Source organism: Salmo salar, chromosome 18, assembly GCF_965601325.2.
Source record: "Salmo salar chromosome 18, fSalSal1, whole genome shotgun sequence".
Taxonomy (NCBI): Eukaryota; Metazoa; Chordata; class Actinopteri; order Salmoniformes; family Salmonidae; genus Salmo; species Salmo salar.
Window position 1 is genome coordinate 78,635,982 of NC_138308.1, and position 20,271 is coordinate 78,656,252.

Sequence of the window (20,271 nt, forward strand, 5' to 3'; positions counted from 1 at the left end):
ACCAAACTACAATAACAAAATACCCCTTTACTGGTCAGAACGTGACAGATGGCCTAGGAACAGTGGGTTAACTGCCTTGTTCAGGGGCAAAATGACAGATTTATACCTTGTCAGTTCGGGGATTCGATCCACCAACCTTTCGGTTACTGGCCCAATGCTCTAACCACTAGGTTACCTGCCACACCTGCTGACATGTGTACATGTTTAAACAACAGTGACTCAACCACTTAGCTAGATGTGGCTGGGGGGTGGTTATAGCATTTATTTCACATGACCCATCAATTTAGACATCTGTCGTTCTAAGTATCATCTAATAATTATAAACTATTTATAAACTATTTTTATCTGGACACTTTCTATTTTTGATATTGCTACAAATATGCAAGTAACTATTTCATTGTACGTGTACAACATCTGTATCCTGTGCAGGTTACAAATAAACTTAGATTTTCTTTGATATAGAGTGTGTTTACCAGAGACGGTAATGTGAAGAACAACATGGCTTTAATAAAGAATGTCAACAATACTGAATAGATGTAGACAAATGAGAGCTCTCCAGTAGGTGTACCAAAACATTAATTTATCAACTTTCAAAGAACATTTACTTTCCCATTGTTCCCCAACTGCAGTGTATGATATACAATTTTGTAGCTGTGAGTCTTTTATACTTTTATCCAATGTAAAAAACACAATTTCAAATTTTGCAACATAAGACCAAATTGAGGTGGTTGGTTACATTTAGGGACAGATCTAAATTTCCAAATATTTCCCATGACGCTCCTCTGTACTGTAAAATACATTGAAAGCCCACCCCATCACAGAATTAACTCAAAATAATGTTTACGACCACAAATAACAATAGCTGTAGAGACACTGCGTTTAAAAATGTAGATATCAACTTTGCCACTTCAGCATGCTTTTAGGGCACAGTTGATGCCACGCAGGGCTACGGGCCAGAAGGTTGAGGGTTCACCCACCACCATAGACGATCTCACTCTCCCTGCCTGTTTCATTATACTATGCACCTTTTGGGGGGGGGGTACTGTCATGTCCTGACCAGTAAAAGGGGTTATTTGTTATTGTAGTTTGGTCAGGGCGTGGCAGGGGGTGTTTGTTTTGTGTGTTTCGGGGGTTTTGGTTTATGTTCTATGTTATCTATTTCTATGTGTTTATCTAGTTTTCTATTTCTATGTTGGGTTTTTTGGCAATGACCTCCAATTAGAGGCAGCTGGTTGTCGTTGTCTCTAATTGGAGGCCATATTTAGTTGGGTTTGTTTTCTCTTGTGTTTGTGGGTGGTTGTTTCTAGTACAGTCTGTGCACCTTACTGGACTGTTTTTGTCATTTGTTTATTTTGATTAAGTGTTATCTTTAATAAAATAAGAAGATGAGCACTTTACCCGCTGCGTTTTGGTCCCCCTTCAACGACGCTTATGACATCTCCACAGTGGACTTAGTGTTATCCTGGATATGGCTGAAACACACTCCAGGACATGGGCTTGTAACAACCTACTATGAAAAAGTGCAATTTCAAGTTGCAAAAGGATGGAATTAGTTTTAATCTGACTCTTTGGAAAGTTGCCCTCACTGATGTCAGATCGTATCATTGTGGAATATTCTGGTATAATGAATGCTATTTTGGAAATGGTGCATATCTCATGATTCAAGGTCAGTGGAGAAATGGGAAGAGATTGGAAGACAGAAAATTATGTTTCCAATTTCAGATAATTTTTCTACTCAGAATGTCTAAATGTTGTGTGGTTCTCTTTAGCCAATGAATCTACTCAAGTGAAAGGAACCAAGCCTGACATTGAAGGTCAGACATTTGAACAGCTGATCTCTAAAAAAGGCTGCATGAAATGTAAAAATATTCTAAATATTTTATCTCATCCTCACACGGGGCACCAGATGTACATACAGTATTATACATTTTTTGTTTGTGTTTTTCTGGTCAACAATATTAACAATTCCCTCATATGTATGGAATTTTCTCCTATCCAGTGGCGACTTTAGCATACATTTATTTTATGCCAACAAAGCCGCTACACAACACTAAACAATACATAAATTGCAATGTAGCAGTGACAAACTGTGCCCACAAACTGTTAGGGCCTACATGAAGTTGTTCCAACATCAGAGTCCCAACACCTTCCCACTGCTACACCTGGCTATCAGCGGAGCCTTGTCTGGCAGCAAAACAGTTCATTCAGACTAATCTATTGCCTTTTAAAAAGCATAGCTGATATGGCTGATTTGCTTAAACAAATGCTGTTTCTACTGACAATTAAGATGTACAAACTATGGCATTAGGGGATGACGAGTGGATAAGAGGCAATCCGTAATTTCGGTTAAGATATTAATGAGCGAGCTACGATGGACGTAGTCAATATAACTATTTGTTCAGCACTTTTGAAATGTACAGTGACAGAATTCAGAACATGAGCCGTTCTTACAGTATTCTCCCTGTACACCAAGTCAGAACCATAGGATAAATAAAGGGGGCATATAAGCTGCCAATGAAAGCTCTTACAATATTAGATGAGGACATTTCTCTAAAACAGGCAATAGGCTAAATGTGCACAACCAAGTCAGAACAGTAGGGAGAGGCACATGGGCTACTAACAGCTTACTACACAACATACACTTAGTATTACTTTCTTAGCTACACTACACATATCTCCCTGGCATAATACATCATTTATGCAGCAGTATACAATACATTTTTGGACTCACCTTGTTGTGCTGTGTTCACTTGAACAGGAAGGTTGCGCAGCGGTCCTTCGTGGCTAATTTTGTCATCAAACTTTGTCATCAAAGTCTGGCATTCTCTTGATTTATGGTGCTTTCAAGACAACTGGGGACTCTGAAAAAAACAAGGTTGAATCATGCTGTCAGTGATCTTCAGGTCGGAGCTCTAGAAAGAGGCCAGAGTTCCCGACTTGGAATTCCGAGTTGGATGACGTATTTTCAAAACATATTTTCCCAGTCGGAGCTCGTTTTTTTTCAGAATTCCCAGTTGTCTTGAACTCACTGAAGTCTGAGATTTCCCAGTTCCAAGTTTCTAGTTGTTTCGAACGGAGAAGTCATGCTGGATTGACAGCAATATTTGAATCCTCAGCATGTCAAAAGGCTGAAATATGGACATTTTACTTTACATTATGTTACCAAAGCTGACGAGCACTGAAACATTTGAAAAGACAGTAAACCACATTTGTATTTGTAACAGCTGAAGGATTGAGAAACTGAATCATTGAATTTATCTATTTCCTGATGAAGTAAATGATGAAGAAGATGTTCGGACAGCAGAGGAGAAATCCAGTTCTTATGAAGGAGAAGAGGACAAGGATCCTCATATACGCTTCAGTCGCCACTTGAATATCACCCCCTGAAACAATTACATGTTTTCCATTATACAGTAGGGGTTATTACAGTGTAATAGCATGTATTTTATTTTGCTATTATTTGATCAGGTAAGTCAGCACGTAGGGAGGATGGTAGCCTAGTGGTTAAGAGCACTGGGCCAGTATTTGAAAGGTTACTGGTTCGAATCCCCGAACTGTCAATGTGCCCTTTAGCAAAACACTTAACCCTAATTGAGCTGGACAGTTCTGGCAAATTACTAACATGTTAATGAAGTCATTGAGAACACATTTTCTTTTATAATAACCAACTGTGTATGTAAATGTAATGTTTATGTAATTTGAACAAAAGAGCATAAGAAGTTTATCTTGAATGTCCAGCTTGGTCCCGTTCCCAAACAGTATCTCACCACATGAGGCCACAGCAGAGTAGTAAGTCCCAGCATCAGAGAGGCTGAGGTTCCTCATGGGGAGGTTGTAGACACAGCTCTGTGTAGGAGACCCAGCCTCAGGGCTCTTCTCACACTGATCACTCCTGTCTCCATTGGTGTAAATGATTCCTGGATGGGATTCTCCTGAGCCATGTCTGAACCAATAGACAATGTGTTCTCCTGCACAGGTCTCCATGTGTATTGTACAGTTCAGAGTCACAGACTCTCCTGGCTGGACTGACTCAGACACAGACTGAATCTGAAAAGAGGGTTTAAAAATGTCATTAAATCTGTCTTAACTATCTACAACTTTCCTGTTTCAAGTGTTCTTACTCAATAAGAGAATCTTCACAATGTGATAATACCTGATATAAAAAAATTCCTAAAATGGTGTTTGCTTAGGTTAACCCATCACTACTCTTTGTCTACCAATTCAGACTTTCTCTAAAAATATTTTACAGAATATTAAAATAATTTTCTCAGGACTGTACCTTTTACATAGACAATTGTCCAAATTCCAACTCATTTGAGTGAGTGCTCCCAAAGTAGTACGTGACTGAATCCGAGCTGAGATACTGAGTCTGAGATACTGAGGTGATTTATTCCTTGGCCGCTTTGCATTGAAAATTGAGGGTTACCCTTGAACTCACGGTACAATGTAGGACTCTTGTCACATGGTTGAGATAAGCTGAGGTTTTTCTCCAAAGGGTCGCTTGAACCAGGAGAAATGCATGGCCACGTCGCCTTCATAGAAGTGCTGCAAAGTCACTGTGTCCCCAACATTGGTTGATATGAGACCACTCTCCTGTTGTATGGCTGAGGGCTCAGTCCCAGCTCATGCATGAACTACAACAAAAGAAAAGACAACATCTTACACAAATATATTAACTGTTATATATACATAACAATGCAAGATTGGAATGCCTCAAAGTGTCTGTGAGTTTTAATAAAAATGTATTGTACCATTATAGTCCCTGATGAAGGCTATTGCTAAAAGTGACTGAGTAAAAAAATGTATACCTAACATGCCATCATAATAAAATGAAATTAAACATACCCATCTCTCCAAGAAGACAAAACGTGCACAGTGGTGCGAACATCCTAACAGCTATCATCTTCTTCAAAACCTGTGTCTTGAGTGGAACAGAACAGTCTACCTCTGTAGAACAACACTTCTCAAATGAAGTTTTTTTGTTCCTGAGATAGATTCTGCGGTATCTCATTCAGCATTTCAGTACATTTTAGGGTTTTCGCAGTGAACAGCGAAGATATGCTGAGGGTAGGCTAAGTGCCCCTGTTGTGACTTGACCTAACCCAGATTCCAAGAGACCGAAAGCCAGAGCTGAACTTCCTGTTGGGCTGACGCTATTGTGTTTATCTTACATGATCTATGCTTTCAAATGTAATGCAGCAAAGGTGAGAATTACACTTTTCGAATCAAATCAAATCAAAATCAAATCAAACTTTATTTGTCACATGCGCCGAATACAACAAGTGTAGACTTTACCGTGAAATGCTTACTTAACCAACAGTGCAGTTCAAGAAGAAGAAAATATTTACCATGTAGACTAAAATAAAAAGTAATAATAAAAAGTAACACAATAAGAATAACAATAATGAGGCTATATACAGGGGGCACCGGTACCAAGTCTGTGGGCAGGGGTACAAGCTAGTTGAGGTAAACTGTACATGTAGCTGGGGGTGAAGTGACTATGCATAGGTAACAAACAAACAGCGAGTAGCAGCAGTGTACAAAAGGGGGGTCAATGTAAATTGTCCGGTGGCGATTTTATGAATTGTTCAGCAGTCTTGTGGCTTGGTGGTAGAAGCTGTTGAGGTACCGCTTGCCATGCAGTAGCAGAGAAAACAGTCTATAACTTGGGTGACTGGAGTCTCTGACAATTTTATGGGCTTTTCTCTGACACCGCCTATTATATAGGTCCTGGATGACAGGAAGCTTGGCCCCAGTGATGTACTGGGCCGTTCGCACTACCCTCTGTAGCGCCTTACGGTCAGATGCCGAGCAGTTGCCATACCAGGCGGTGATGCAACCGGTCAGGATGCTCTCGATGGTGCAGCTGTAGAACCTTTTGAGGATCTAGGGACCCATGCCAAATCTTTTCAGTCTCCTGAGGGGGAAAAGGTTTTGTCGTGCCCTCTTCACCACTGTCTTGGTATGTTTGGACCATTATAGTTCGTTGATGATGTGGACACCAAGGAACTTGAAACTATCGACTACAACCCCCGTCGATGTTAATGGGGGCCTTTTCCTGTAGTACACGATCAGCTCCTTAGGCTTGCTCACATTGAGGGAGATGTTGTTGTCCTGGCACCACACTGCCAGTTCCCTGACCTCCTCCCTACAGGCCGTCTCATCATTGTAGGTGATCAGGCCTACCACTGTTGTGTCGTCAGCAAACTTAATGATGGTGTTGGAGTCATGTTTTTCTACGCAGTCGTGGGTGAACAGGGAATACAGGAGGGGACTAAGTACACACCCCTGGGGGGCTCCCGTATTGAGGATCAGCGTGGCAGATGTGTTGTTGCCTACTCTTACCATCTGGGGGTGGCCCGTCAGGAAGTCTAGGATCCAGTTGCAGAAGGAGGTGTTTAGTCCCAGAGTCCTTTGTTTAGTGATGAGTTTTGAGGGCACTATGGTGTTGAACGCTGAGCTGTAGTCAATGAACAGCATTATCACATAGGTGTTCCTTTTGTCCAGGTGAGAAAGGGCAGTGTGGAGTGCGATTGAGATTGCGTCATCTGTGGATCTTGGAGCGGTATGTGAATTGGAGTGGGTCTAGGGTGTCCAGGAGGATGCTGTTGATGTGAGCCATGACCAGCCTTTCAAAGCACTTCATGGCTACTGACGTGAGTGCCATGGGGTGGTAATCATTCAGGCAGGTTACCTTCGCTTCCTTGGGCACAGGGACTATGGTGGTCTGCTTGAAACATGTAGGTATTACAGACTCTGTCAGGGAGAGGTTGAAAATATCAGTGAAGACACTTGACAGTTGGTCAGCGCATGCTTGAGTACACGTCCTGGTAATCCGTCTGGCCCATCGGCTTTGTGAATGTTGACCTGTTTAAAGGTTTTGTTCACATCGGCTACCGAGAGTGTTATCACACAGTCATCCAGAACAGCTGGTGCTCTCGTGCATGCTTCAGTGTTGCTTGCCTCGAAGCGAGCATAAAAGGCATTAATTAAAATTAGAAAACATTGGTAAAATATTATATTGTCATTTAAAGAATTATAGATTTACATCTCTTGAACGCAATCAACTTGCCAGATTTAAAAATAACCTTACTGGGAAATCACACTTTGCAATAATCTGAGCACTGCGCCCAGAAAAATACGCGTTGCGATACAGACTAGACGTCATGTTGGGGAGATCTAAAATCGAAAATACTATGTAAATAATCCATTACCTTTGATTCTCTTCATCAGATGTCACTTCCAGGTATCACAGGTCCATAACGAATGTAGTTTTGTTCAAAAAAGCTCATCATTTATGTCCAAAAATCTCCGTCTTGTTAGCACATGATCTAAGCCAGCCGGACTTCTCGTCATGAACGAGGGGAAAAAATATATTTACGTTCGTTCAAACATGTCAAACGTTGTATAGCATAAATCATTAGGGCCTTTTTTAACCAGAACATGAATAATATTCAAGGTGGACGAATGCATACTCTTTTATAACGTATTGGAACGAGGGTACCCAACATGAACTCGCGCGCCAGGTGTCTAATGGGACATCATCGTTCCATGGCTCTTGTTCGGTCAGATCTCCCTCCAGAAGACTCAAAACACTTTGTAAAGGCTGGTGACATCTAGTGGAAGCAATAGGAAGTGCCAAAATATTCCTCAGCCCCTGTGTTTTTCAATGGGATAGGTTTAAAGTCAATACAACACATCAGGTATCCACTTCCTGTCAGAAAATGTCTCAGGGTTTTGCCTGCCAAATGAGTTCTGTTATACTCACAGACACCATTCAAACAGTTTTAGAAACTTTAGAGTGTTTTCTATCCATATATAATAAGTATATGCATATTCTAGTTACTGGGTAGGATTAGTAACCAGATTAAATCGGGTACATTTTTTTTATCCAGACGTGCAAATGCTGCCCCCTAGCCCTAACAGGTTAACATGTCTGATAGGCTCACGTCACTGGGCAGCTCGCGCCTGGGTTTCCCTTTGAAGTCTGTAATAGTATTCAAGCCCTGCCACATGCGATGAGCGTCAGAGCTGGTGTGGTAGGATTCAATCTTAATCCTGTATTGATGCTTTGCTTGTTGGATGGTCCGTCTGAGGGCATAGCGGGATTTCTTATAAGCGTCCAGCTCCTTGAAAGTGGCAGCTCTAGCCTTTAGCTCGATGTGGATGTTGCTTGTATTCCATGGCTTCAAGTTGGGATATGTACGTGCAGTCACTGTGGAGATGACGACATCGATGCACGTATTGATGAAGCCGATGACTGAGGTGGTGGAATCTTCTCAGGTTTTGGCCTGCCATATGAGTTATGTTATACTCACAGACACCATTCAAACAGTTTTAGAAACTTTAGGGTGTTGTCTATCCAAAGCCAATAATTATATGCATATTCTAGTTTCTGGGCAGTAGTAATAACCAGATTAAATCGGGTACGTTTTTTATCCGGCCGTGTAAATACTGCCCCCAAGCCCTAACAGGTTAATTCCATGATGTAAGGCAACAAAATAGGAAAAATGCTTATGGGGTGTATACTTTCGCAAGCCACAGTAATCCAGAGAGAGGTGTTTTATACAACAGCCTTTGTGTGTTCTCTTTTCGACTCCCTCCGCATAATCAAACGTCTGAATTTTCTCCATCTCCTTAGCTATCATACTCTGCTTCCACCAGGCATTCCATTGATTTCACAACTTGTTCCTCCGGAAAGTGGAGAGTGGAGAGCATTAGCAACATTGTCACAGTTCTTCATGATACTTTGTTTACTTTTACGTGTTAGAAAGGATTACCTACACATACTGAGAAGCTCATGTTATATACAGAAGCGTGCAACATGGCAGACCAATCCAAACTCATCTCTCGGCAGGTCCAACGCATCCATTATCTCAGCGAACCATGGCTAGCGGGAAGATTCCTATCGTTTTCCGTATCAAAACAAACTAGCCTCGTAATTAAAAAAATGTATTCATATTTACAGATGGCATTCAAGTTTGTTATTAAGGAACATGAAAGTTCACATGTTCCAGAAAACCTATCTGCCCAAAAAAAGCATTTACTTTCAAATGCCTCTCCTGTGAAGTAGTGACGTGCGACATATGCCTAGATTCCTGAAACGGAATAGCGAGCAGTAGTTTTCCAACAGTTTAAGCTAGCCAGTTTTTGTTGTAAGCTAGAGTGCGGCGGCTGCTTTCGCAGGTGTTATTGAAGAGGATGTTGATGCTAATTAGATTTTCAAGATTAACTTTAAACAAGAAGTTGTTTCGAATGATCATCATCTGCTGAGTGGTACTGTTTTTTTATTGCAGCATGCTTGCTGTTGCTAGCTATCTCTTTGAAAATAATGAGTTATGGGTGTGAAACATTATTAAATTTAACCACTAGATCAATGGTTAGTGTGTGTGCTTAATATGATAACGATGTTTGCAATGGGAAGTAATAGTTGTACATTTCGATTGGGAAATGCATAGCCTAATGGTTGTGTTTTTGTGATATTATGATTGGGACCTACTGGCTTATTATGTCCTAATGAATGGGCTGATTATTCTTTAACATCATGCTGTGTGTGACTGCTGTCTTTCTATCAGTCTATGTGTTTTACAAAAAGTGTGCTCTCCTACATGGAGTGAGCTGGTATTACAGTCGCTGTCCTTTCAGCATCACAAGCCAGTCAAACTCACATCCTTTGATGTGTCATTGTGTGATAGTGTTAGGCTACCAAAGGTTGTGTAAGCAATGTGGTTGTTGTTGTTATTAACGTTAGTCTGAGTGCTGTCTCAGTTTCTCTATTTTTTTGAGTTTGGTACACTGTTTTGGAACATGTTTTCCCCCCTTTGAAGACCTACAGTAGGTCCAATAGCCATGGTTCACCACTGCCTTTAAGGTATACTATGGGTGAACTACAAGCCACGGCTCCTGCCAATCGCAAGATTTCCTAAATTCAGTGATCTATGGTGCAGTCAAAAGAGTGCCCCTTATTGGCAAACCACCACCAATTCCAGCCAATAGTTAGCCACTCCAGGAGGTCCTTCCGCCCACTACAATAAATTAACCCAACCGTGATGGGAATCTCACCGTGAGAACAGATTTAGATTTGTAATATTTACTGTCAGACCCTTTCAAAGGTTCTTGGTATTCTTGGCATTCTCTCAACCAGCTTCACGAGGAATGCTTTTCCCACAGTCTTGAAGGAGTTCCCACATATGCTGAGCACTTGTTGTCTGCGTTTCCTTCACTCTGCGGTCCGACATCCTTAACCATCTCAATTTGGTTGAGGTCGGGGGATTGGGGAGGCCAGGTCATCTGATGCAGCACTCCATCACACTCCCTCTTGGTAAAATAGCCCTTACACAGCCTAGAGGTGTGTTGGGTCATTGTCCTGTTGAAAAACAAATGATAGTCCTACTAAGCCCAAACCAGATAGGATGGTGGATTGCTGCAAAATGCTGCGGTAGCCATGCTGGTTAACTGTGCCTTGAATTCTAAATAAATCACCAGCAAAACAACACCACACCATAACACCTCCTCCTCCATGGTTTACGGTGGGAAATACACATGCGGAGATCATCCGTTCACCCACACCGCATCTCTACAAAGACACGGCTATTGGAACCAAAAATCTCCAATTTGGACTCCAGACCAAAGGACAAGTTTATTTGCAGCAATTGAACCATGAATGACTGATTCACATTGTCTCCTCTGAATAGTTGATGTTGAGGTGTGTGTGTTACTTGAACTCTGTGAAGCATTTATTTGGGCTGCAATTTATGGCTGGTAACTCTAATGAACTTATCCTCTGCAGCAGAGGTAACTCTGGGTCTTCTTTCCTGTGGCGGTCCTCAGGAGAGCCAGTTTCATCATAGCGCTTTATGGTTTTTGCGACTGCATTGTAGAAAATTCAAAGTTCTTGAAAGTTTCCAATATGACTGACCTTCATGTCTTAAAATAATGGACTGTCGTTTCTCTTTGCTTATTTGAGCTGTTCTTGCCATAATATGGACTTGGTCTTTTACCAAATAGGGCTATCTTCTGTATCCACCCCTCCTGTCACAAAATAAATAATTGGCTCAAACGCATTAACCTGTTGGGGGTAGGGGGCAGTATTGACACGGCCGGATAAAAAACGTACCCGATTTAATCTGGTTACTACTCCTGCCCAGTAACTAGAATATGCATATAATTATTGGCTTTGGATAGAAAACACCCTAAAGTTTCTAAAACTGTTTGAATGGTGTCTGTGAGTATAACAGAACTCATATGGCAGGCAAAAACCTGAGAGGATTCTATATGGGAAGTGGCCTGTCTGACAAGTTGTTGTTCATCTGGGCTCTTTTTATTGAAGACTGAGGATCTTTGCTCTAACGTGACACTTCCTACGGCTCCCATAGGCTCTCAGAGCCCGGAAAAAGCTGAACGATATCGAGGCAGCCTCTGGCTGGAACACATTATCGCTTTTGGCAAGTGGCCGATCAGAGTACTATGGGCTTAGGCGCGTGCCCGAGTCGACCCCATTCTTTATTTTCTTTCGTCTGTTTACCTAAATGCAGATTCCCGGTCGGAATATTATCGCTTTTTTACGAGAAAAATGGCATAAAAATTGATTTTAAACAGCGGTTGACATGCTTCGAAGTACGGTAATGGAATATTTAGAATTTTTTTGTCACGAAATGCGCCATGCTCGTAACCCTTATTTACCCTTTCGGATAGTGTCTTGAACGCACGAACAAAACGCCGCTATTTGGATATAACTATGGATTATTTGGGACCAAACCAACATTTGTTATTGAAGTAGAAGTCCTGGGAGTGCATTCTGACGAAGAACACCAAAGGTAATAACATTTTTCTTATAGTAAATCTGACTTTGGTGAGTGATAAACTTGCTGGGTGTCTAAATAGCTAGCCCTGTGATGCCGGGCTATCTACTGAGAATATTGCAAAATGTGCTTTCACCGAAAAGCTATTTTAAAATCGGACATATCGAGTGCATAGAGGAGTTCTGTATCTATAATTCTTTAAATAATTGTTATGCTTTTTGTGAACGTTTATCGTGAGTAATTTAGTAAATTCACCGGAAGTTTGCGGGGGGTATGCTAGTTCTGAACGTCACATGCTAATGTAAAAAGCTGGTTTTTGATATAAATATGAACTTGATTGAACAAAACATGCATGTATTGTATAACATAATGTCCTAGGTGTGTCATCTGATGAAGATCATCAAAGGTTAGTGCTGCATTTAGCTGTCTTCTGGGTTTTTGTGACATTATATGCTAGCTTGAAAAATGGGTGTCTGATTATTTCTGGCTGGGTACTCTGCTGACATAATCTAATGTTTTGCTTTCGTTGTAAAGCCTTTTTGAAATCGGACAGTGTGGTTAGATTAACGAGAGTCTTGTCTTTAAAATGGTGTAAAATAGTCATGTTTGAGAAATTGAAGTAATAGCATTTCTAAGGTATTTGAATAACGCGCCACAGGATTCCACTGGCTGTTACGTAGGTGGGACAATTTCGTCCCGCCGGCCCTAGAGAAGTTAAGAAGGAAAGAAATTCCACCAGTTCACTTTTAACCTGTTATGGCTAGCGGGCAGTATTTTCACGGCTGGATAAAAAACGTACCCGATTTAATCTGGTTACCACTCCTACCCAGTAGCTAGAATATGCATATACTTATTACATATGGATAGAAAACACCCTAAAGTTTCTAAAACTGTTTGAATGGTGTCTGTGAGTATAACAGAACTCATTTGGCAGGCAAAAACCTGACAAGGTTTCATGCAGGAAGTGGCCTGTCTGACAAGGTGTCGTTCTTCTTGTCTCTGTTTATTGAAGAGTGAGGATCTTAGCTGTCCCGTGACACTTCCTACGGCTGCCATAGGGTCTCAGAAGGCGGTAAAAAGCTGAATCGTGGCTTTGCAGGCTCTGGCTGAAAAAAAGTAGCGCGTTTGGGTAGTGGCTGGTTACAGTACTGTGAGACTCAGGCTCGTGCCCGCATCGACCGAAAGCTTTGTTTACTTTCCTCTGTTTAGCTAAAAGGAAATTCCCGGTCGGAATATTATCGCTTTTTTACGAGAAAAATGGCATAAAAATGGATTTTAAACAGCGGTTGACATGCTTCGAAGTACGGTAATGGAATATTTAGATTTTTTTTGTCACGAATTGCGCCATGCGCACGACCCTGATTTACCATTTCAGATAGTGTCTGGGACGCACGAACAAAACGCCGCTATTCGGATATAACGATGGATTATTTTGGCCCAAACCAACATTTGTTATTGAAGTAGCAGTCCTGGGAGTGCATTCTGATGAAGACAACAAAAGGTAATCAATCTTTTATAATAGTAAATCTGATATTGGTGAGTGCTAAACTTGCCGGGTGTCTAAATAGCTAGCCCGTGATGCCTGGGCTATGTACTTAGAATATTGCAAAATGTGCTTTCACCAAAAAGCTATTTTAAAATCGGACATATCGAGTGCATAGAGGAGTTCTGTATCTATAATTCTTAAAATAATTGTTATGCTTTTTGTGAACGTTTATCGTGAGTAATTTAGTAAATTCACCGGCAGTGTTCGGTGGGAATGCTAGTCACATGCTAGTCACATGCTAATGTAAAAAGCTGGTTTTTGATATAAATATGAACTTGATTGAACAAAACATGCATGTATTGTATAACATAATGTCCTAGGGTTGTCATCTGATGAAGATCATCAAAGGTTAGTGCTGCATTTAGCTGTCTTCTGGGTTTTTGTGACATTATATGCTAGCTTGAAAAATGGGTGTCTGATTATTTCTGGCTTGGTACTCTGCTGACATAATCTAATGTTTTGCTTTCGTTGTAAAGCCTTTTTGAAATCGGACAGTGTGGTTAGATAAAGGAGAGTCTTATCTTTAAAATGCTGTGAAATAGTCATATGTTTGAAAAATTTGAGGTTTTTGTATTTTTGAGGAATTTGTAATTCGTGCCACGCCTATCATTGGATATTGGAGCAGGTGTTCCGCTAGCGGAACGTCTAGATGTAAGAGGTTAACAAGTAACACCTGTTAATTGAAATGCATTCCAGGTGATTACCTCATGAAGCTGGTTGAGAGAATGCCAGGAGTGTGCAAAGCTGTCATCAAGGCAAAGGGTGGCTATTTGAAGAATCTCAAATATAAAATATAATTTGATTTGTTTAACACTTTTTTGGTTACTACATGATTCCATATGTGTTATTTCATAGTGTTGATGTCTTCACTATTATTCTACAATGTAGAAAATTGTAAAAAATAAAGAAAAACCCTTGAATGAGTAGGTGTTCTAAAACCTTGGCTCGGTAGTGTAGTTGTGACTGTATTTAGGTGTGTATATCTTGTGCATGAAGAATATGTTTTATTCACAAATCTTTCTTAACGTTTGTTCTCGCTCTTTCAAATCTGACCCATGTTGTGTCTGTCTCTGCAACACTTAAAGGTGGTCCATTCAGGGGAAAATGTCACCCTGCAATGCATCAATGTCCTTAAAACACCCGGACATGTTGGCTGGTTCAAGCAAGTCAATAGCTCAGAACCCCTGTGCATCACGTCTATGTGGAGCTCAGTGCCAACTGTTCAACATCAAAATGGATTTCAAAGGCAATTGTATCAAAATGTTAATCACCAATAGAACTACCTTTCTCAGAATCACAGAGGTGGATGTAGCTGATTCTGGTCTGTACTTCTGTGTAATGTTGGATAACTATTTCATCTTCACCAACACGACTGTCCTGAAGCTCCAAGATAATCTTTTCAATAAATTGTCTGCTATGACACCAAATACACAAACATGTATCTTAGGTATCAGATATATTTTTGACCAAATGTTGGAGATACAATACTATCGTACTACAGTCTGAATAACAGTAGAATATTTAACTCACTTAACCGTTCAAAAGGTCACAAAGATTATGACAGGGACCCTACAGAGCACTACGAAGAAGGTATGTTCATTCTGTAATTTTAAGTGAGAATCTTTCAGAAATTAATTAATATGGTGTACCATGAAAGTACCACAGAATATAAATAAAGTATAACAGCATCTTATAGCAATCTGAGAATTCTCCATTCTGAATTGGTAGCAAACGGGGTAAAAGTTTGTATAGTTCTGATTCTAATTTAAATCTGTTTTGTAGGAGATGAAGATGGAACCATGAAGCTCTTCCTACTGGTTGTGATCCTGGGTGTTGTAACTGCTGTTCTACTGATAATCATCCTCATCCTGGTCCTCAAGGTCAGACGAGATTCAAACAGACTCAACACAGGTATGGAGCCTATTTCATATGGGGCCTGCTATTAACAACACTTATATAGAAAATGTTTCACATGACATACTGCAGGGGTAGGCAACACTGGTCCTGGAGTGCTGCCGCACCTCATGTTTTAATTTAACCAACCTGGAAGACCAGGTGTGTTGAATTTAGGCAATCACTGAACTGATCAATTAGCTTAGTTAGGAAGGTGTGGTGCCTATTTGGAACAAACCCCTGCAATACCTGTGGCACTGCAGGAACAGGGTTACCTTCCCCTGAAATACTGTATATTGAGAATAGAAAAAGTCAGTAAAAGTTATAATGTTCGCACTACAATAGAATGATCAGTTGATATCTTCTCTCATCTCTGTTTATATCATATTCAGGACCTGACTCGCAACGACAACCAAAAAAAGAATCAGGTAAATGCTATTTGTTCAGTGACATTATTTTGAAAATATGAGAAATTCACAAACAGTGTAAATTATAATTGTATTTCATGGTTTTCCAAATGTACAGAACCAAGATACTGATGCACTGAATTATGCCGCCCTGAATTTCACCTCCAAGAAGAGGGAGCGAAGAAGAGAGAAGGAGCTGGACCACCATGTAGTGTATGCTGCTACAAGATGACAAAGTGGAAGATGGAGAGGAGGACAAGTGGTTTGCCATATCTTTGAATACAAGTTTAAATCTTCCTATATTGTATGTGTAGTTAAATAAAATGTACTGAAATGCAAATCAGTAAATATCTCTGTAGTTTCTGTACATTGTACCTAAGGGCCACTGTAGCCCTGTTCCACTCTTAGGCCACACAGCTCAGTGGTACAGGGGTGGTTAGAGAGGGGTGTTGGACTCAAACCACAACTGTTTAATGGCTACAGAGTAGTAGTTGCCTCTCTTAGCTTAGTTCTGTTGTGTTTATTAGCGAATTGCTTATTATTTAATAAGTTGGCCGTAAAGGACAAAGTACATAGCATAGGACAATTGTATTACATTGATTACTTAATAAAAATAGTTTAATCAAAACTGTCATGATGTTATTCGCCCCTTAGAATTTCCTGTCTTGACTCCACTCATCACAGCCCCATATTCTGAAAAGCAGCTAGTTGCCTTCTAAGGAGATTATGATTGGAGTCTGAGGTAGAAGAGGGGCCCGTGAAGAACGCATCACTTCCTGTGCTGTGAGTGACAGGGAGGAGCAGCTCAGTGATGAGTGAGACCTGCTGAGGTGAAAAACACTGGGCCTCTCAGACTAACACTGGGGAATATATATATATCCAATCTGCCCACCCACCCAACACATTTCTTTGAAAAGGTTCTACCGGGAACCAAAAAGGGTTTTTCAAACGGTGCTCCTATGGGACAGCCGAATAACCCTTTTAGGTTCTAGATATCACCATGTTCTGTGAGTGTACCTGCTCAAAATAACCTGGTCACTTTTCCACCACGTAACATGTGTAAGTAGAAACGCGTGGGTGATTTGAGGGGCGGTTGACAATGATGTGAGATGGAGACAGTAGACATTTTATGCGTCACCCTCTCTCTGCTGAAGACAAACAACCTGCACAACAGGAAGACTGGCCTTCAGGTCTCACCACACCTCTCAGTGCATCAAAACCACACACGCTCTTTTCACACCTCATCTGGATGATAAACACCAGACACCTGCTGCTCAGTTAGATGTGCAAATTATGTGAAGAATACAAACAAGCTAAAAGCCTTCCCCATAACCTAAAGTATTGCGTGTCATCTCAATAGTTTGATCAACTATTTTCCTTCATGAAAACCTCTCACCCATTCCCTCAAAAAGAACGACTTAATGTTCACAGTGCTATTTATTCATGCTTATACAATAAGTGCATACACAGGGATTTTGTGAAAGCAAGTAACATACTACATACAGTCTTGATATTGGCCTTAGCTTTATCTATTTCCTGGTGGTGTAGATGATGAAGATGGTAGGACAGCAGAGGAGAACTCCAGTTCTTATGATGGAGAGAAGGACCAAGATTGTCATCTATGGATCAACATCTGAAAGAAATTAAATCTACTGTATCACTCATTTACATTTACATTTACATTTAAGTCATTTAGCAGACGCTCTTATCCAGAGCGACTTACAAAATGGTGCATTCACCTTATGATATCCAGTGGAACAACCACTTTACAATAGTGCATCTAAATATTTTAAGGGGGGGGGGGGTTAGAAGGATTACTTTATCCTATCCTAGGTATTCCTTAAAGAGGTGGGGTTTCAGGTGTCCCCGGAAGGTGGTGATTGACTCCGCTGTCCTGGCGTCGTGAGGGAGCTTGTTCCACCATTGGGGTGCCAGAGCAGCGAACAGTTTTGACTGGGCTGAGCGGGAACTGTGCTTCCTCAGAGGTAGGTGGGCCAGCAGGCCAGTGGTGGATGAACGCAGTGCCCTTGTTTGGGTGTAGGGCCTGATCAGAGCCTGAAGGTATGGAGGTGCCGTTCCCTTCACAGCTCCGTAGGCTATACATACATTATACATATACTATACACTATATACACACTATACATACACTCCACTGTAGTGTGTTGGGCAGCAGCCGAAAACGTGTTATCAATCATTAACTGTAATGTTAATGTCTTTCTAATAACATATGGGTTAAGAAATGTAAGCTACCTTCAACATCCAGCTTGGTCCCTTTCCCAAACAGTATCTCCCCACATGAGGCCACAGCACAGTAGTAAGTCCCAGCATCAGAGAGGCTGAGGTTCCTCTTGGGGAGGTTGTAGACACAACTCTGTGTAGGAGACCCAGCCTCAGGGCTCTTCTCACACTGATCACTCCTGTCTCCATGGGTGTAAATTATTCCAGGATGGGATTCTTCTGAGCCATGTCTGAACCAATAGACACTGTGTTCTCCTGCACAGGTCTCAGTGTGTATTGCACAGTTAAAAGTCACAGAGTCTCCTGGCTGGACTGACTGACTACTGTACAACATGCTGGGTCCTGGAATCTGCACCTTTTCCAGGACTATAAAATCACATTACCATCAATGATTTGCACAATTTCCAAATACAACATGTCTTTGCTAAAAGAGAAGATAAAACACCTGTATGCATACCCTGATGTATCAGAAAAACAGTACTCCCGAAGATCATGCTTTCATAATCAATTGCAGCACAGTAATACATCCCCATGTTGGATGCTGTCGAATCTGCAATGGTCAGCACAAATCTGGTGCCACTCTTCCTTGTAGCAAAGCAAAGCTTTTTGTCAATCTCTCCAAAGACAATTGCAGTGGGAATACAGAGATAACATCTGGGGCTTGTCCTGGCATCGTCATACACAGTGATGAAGCATTCCAAATCAACTGTGTCTTCAAGAGTGAAGGTGCTCCAAACATCAGACTGAGTGACAACAACAGAAAGAGACAAAGCTGAAAGATAAATATTTATATTAATAAAGAATCCACATATCATAGTTCATGCATGTCCTGTAAGAACTCAAAATATCTGTTTTCTGCAATACGTAAGCATGATTGTCCCCTTTAAATAGTAAGTTTGCACTCTTATTACCCCTAGCTTTACCTATTAGGATTGACAGATAGATTTTCTTCATATAACAGACAGTTTCATCATTGTCCTTCTAATGTGTATACTGGTCATATTGTCTGTCAGATAAGAGTGAGAGACAAGGGGTTAGCTGTCGTACACATCAGAGGTGAACATTCTTATCTGTTTCTGATTTTTTAAACTGTACCTAAATGATACTTTGTGCATGACAAGTCATTTTTACAACAATTGTTTACAGACAGATTATTTCACTTATAATTCACTGTATCACAATTCCAGTGGGTCAGAAGTTTACATACACTAACTTGACTGTGCCTTTAAACAGCTTGGAAATATCCAGAAAATGATGTCATGGCTTTAGAAGCTTCTGATAGGCTAATTGACATAATTTGAGTCAATTGGAGGTGTACCTGTGGATGTATTTCAAGGCCTACCTTCAAACTGAATGCCTCTTTGCTTGACATCATTGGAAAATCAAAAGAAATCAGCCAAGACCTCAGAAAATAAATTGTAGACCTCCACAACTCTGGTTCATCCTTGGAGCAATTTCCAAATGCCTGAAGGTACCACGTTCATCTGTACAAACAATAGTATGCAAGTATAAACACCAGGGGCCCACGCAGCCATCATAACGCTCAGGAGGAGATGCATTCTGTCTCCTAGAGAGGAATGTACTTTGGTGCGAAAAGTGCAAATTAATCCCAGAATAACAGCAATTGACCTTGTGAAGATGCTGGAGGAAACAGGTACAAAAGTATCTATATCCACAGTAAAACGAGTCCTATATCAACATAACCTGAAAGGCCGCTCAGCAAGGAAGAAGCCACTGTTCCAAAACCACCATTAAAAAAGCCAGACTATGGTTTGTAACTGCACATGGGGACAAAGATCGTACTTTTTGGTGAAATGTCCTCTAGTCTGATAAAACAAATATAGAACTGTTTGGCCATAATGACCATTGTTATGTTTGGAGGAAAAAGGGGGACGCTTGCAAGCTGAAGAACACCATCCCAACCGTGAAGCACAGGGGTGGCAGCATCATGTTGTGGGGGTGCTTTGCTGCAGGAGGGACTGGTACACTTCACAAAATAGATGAGGTCATGAGGAAGGAAAATAATGTGGATATATTGAAGCAACATCTCAAGACATCAGTCAGGAAGTTAAAGCTTGGTCACAAATGGGTCTTCCAAATGGACAATGACCCCAAGCATACTTCCAAAGTTGTGGCAAAATGGCTTAAGGACAACAAGGTCATGGTATTGGAGTGGCCATCACAAAGCCCTGAGCTCAATCCCATAGAAAATGTGTGGGCAGAACTGAAAAAGCATGTGTGAGCAAGGAGGCCTACAAACCTGACTCAGTTACACCAGCTCTGTCATGAGGAATGGGCTCTGGAAGGCTACCCAAAACGTTTGACCCAAGTTAAACAATTTAAGGAAATGCTACCAAATACTAATTGAGTGTATGTAAACTTCTGA

General features: G+C 40.9%; 1 pseudogene; it reads right to left on the bottom strand.

Annotated features, from left to right (window-relative positions):
- Window positions 1–3,456: 3,456 nt before the first annotated feature.
- Window positions 3,457–18,219, bottom strand: LOC106577726 (uncharacterized; annotated as a pseudogene).
- Window positions 18,220–20,271: the final 2,052 nt, after the last annotated feature.